General features: G+C 35.9%; 1 pseudogene across 1 annotated transcript; it reads right to left on the minus strand.

Annotated features, from left to right (window-relative positions):
* Positions 1 to 862: 862 nt before the first annotated feature.
* Positions 863 to 2,179, minus strand: LOC149209098 (glyceraldehyde-3-phosphate dehydrogenase, cytosolic pseudogene; annotated as a pseudogene). Its single transcript, XR_016253078.1, has 3 exons — positions 2,041 to 2,179; positions 1,850 to 1,947; positions 863 to 1,009 (listed from the first exon to the last, which is right to left on the minus strand). The product of XR_016253078.1 is annotated as a glyceraldehyde-3-phosphate dehydrogenase, cytosolic pseudogene (transcript).
* Between the last annotated feature and the right edge of the window lie 361 nt (positions 2,180 to 2,540).

Genomic DNA, 2,540 nt, shown 5'->3' on the forward strand with positions numbered 1-2,540 from the left:
AAGTGCTGGATTCATATCCTCTGGAAGTACAAGTGGATCATGAACAATCTAAGCCACCATCAGTAACAACAAAATAAGTATTTCCCTCCATCCGGCCTGTTTGAAAAGTCAAAAGCAGCAGAGATTTTATTTTTCCAACAATATTAAGCTATTTTATTTTTCCAACAATAGAGAGAATGATTGGTATTCTCCTTCAAATTGTTTTAGTGAAAACAAGGTATGCAATATGTAAATATTTCAAAATTTGGTAACAAAAAAATGGCAGAATCAAAGCTTGAATAAAACCTTTTATGATTTATCCAATGAAATGAAGGAAAAAAAAGTACAAGATATTGAAAATAATAGTAATAGATTCTGAATTAGTTCTAATACATTCAATAATTCTGACAGAAGCTTGAAAAAACTTCAATGAGAAGTGCTCTTTATATGTTTCTCCCAATACAAAATTATCATTCCCTGTTCAACAAAGGTAGTGAAACGATCCCTAAGCCTGTGAATGCATTGGACTGCTGATAAGTACAATTCTTAACTTTAGAGAAGTATGAGTGAAAATTGTGACATGAGTGAGAAAGGATTTTTCTCTTCTAGAATTGGAAACAATAAATCTTACCCAATATACTATATCTTCTTCAAGTTCTTGAAGTTTTTTGGGTTGTTAGTTGTCAAGTCTCTATATGGCACAAGGTTACCACAACGTCCTCTGTGTAACCAAGAATTCCTTTCAATTTTCCCTCAGATTCCTCCCTATAAAATGAAATGTACGATATATAGTTAAAATGAAATACACAACCTCGAAACCTATTCTGACAGAGATTGTATATATCCTCTTCCCTTCCTCTTCTTTGGGGGTAACTGAGACTACTTACTTGATGGCCGCCTTGATCTCGTCATAAGTGGCAGACTTCTCAAGTCTAACAGTCAAATCAACAACTGAAACATCTGGTGTGGGTACCCGGAAGGCCATTCCAGTCAACTTTCCATTAAGAGCTGGTAGAACCTTGCCAACAGCCTTCAAAAATACAATCACAATTAGTAGCTGTGAGAACATAAAAGGTGATGCTGGTGGGGATTCATATTAACAAAATTAGAAGAAAAATATGCAGAACCCAACTAGATTACAGAGAATTAACCAATTGCAAGTACACAGTTAATGTTTCTCCAAAGAAATCCAATAAACAAATAAAACCTAATCACCCGAAGCATGGGACAATATGATAAAATGCGAAAATTTGGTAAGAAATAAAAAATATTAAATTCAAATGGGATCCAATGTCAAGCAACTGTGTTGTTGCGCCTACTATAAAGAAGTGGTACTTCCCATTTTCTCTCCTAACAGTCACCTAACTGTCAAGGTAACCATAAGGATGAACAAACACCAGTGGAAAATAGAAATAGACAAGCTTAACAAAGTGGGATTTACAAAGAGATAATTTGGATGTAAAGATAGGAAAATCGTGAGCCCTAGGTTTCGAACAACAATGCACTTTCATGACTGCGTGAAAGTAATGGTAACAAGATGTATTTTGTCACTTGACACGGTAAGGTGGTAGTCTCACTGTTTGTTGCTCAGGTAAGACCCTGGTCATACTAAGTTTTGTTCAGGTAAGGTCCTGATCATAACTTCCCATGAAGAGAAGACATTTCAGACATTTCAAGTTTCTCAGGGCTATCTTGAAGTAGGTGAGGTAATTTTTATACATGAAAAGAATGACCGAAAGAATTGTCTGAGAAGTAAATCAATAAAACTAACCTTATAAAGTGTTTAATGTGAATGATAATCACCAGAATAAAATATTTACTGATGGTTTTAAATATGTTTAATCATCATTGATAATTTGTTGCTTCCTACCTTAGCTGCTCCTGTACTGCTAGGAATAATGTTAAAACCAGCTCCTCTGTCACCTCGCCAGTCCTTGTTTGATGGTCCATCAACTATCTTCTGTGTTGCTATTTACATACAGAAACATAAGTCAATGCAGCTTGAAAACGCCTTGTATCAATAAAATTCAAGGGCATAATACTAGTTCATAGTAAGTGTACCTGTGATGGAATGGACAGTTGTCATGAGACCTTCAACAATGCCAAACTTGTCATTGATTACCTGCCAGAGAAAACAGAGTGTTTTTGTTCTCTTTTAACATATAGTTCCTCCCCAGCAATATGTAATTTTTCTCATATAACGACACCTCTATCAATTTGCAAGATGATAAGCCTACAGTTGTGCTGAGTCCAATGACTAAACCTACTGATGATAATTCTCCATCTTGTTATGTCTCTTTGACCATTCATGATAAAATCCTCCACAATTGCCTTCTAGACACAGGGGCTAGCCACAATCTGATGCCAAACACTGTCATGGAAGAGTTATGCCTTGATATCACCAGACCATATCATGATTTATTCTCTTTTGATTCAAGGAGGGTGAAATGCTTAGGATTAATCAAAGACCTAGCTATTACCCTAACTCAGCTGCCCATGAAGAGCATGGTGATGGACATTATGGTAGCAGATGTCCCTCCTACGTTTGGCATGTTGTTGTC

The sequence above is a fragment of the Pinus tabuliformis genome, chromosome 1_2, assembly GCF_031772625.1.
Source record: "Pinus tabuliformis cultivar Carrire ecotype Pingquan chromosome 1_2, CPIR1, whole genome shotgun sequence".
In the NCBI taxonomy this organism is placed as follows: Eukaryota; Viridiplantae; Streptophyta; class Pinopsida; order Pinales; family Pinaceae; genus Pinus; species Pinus tabuliformis.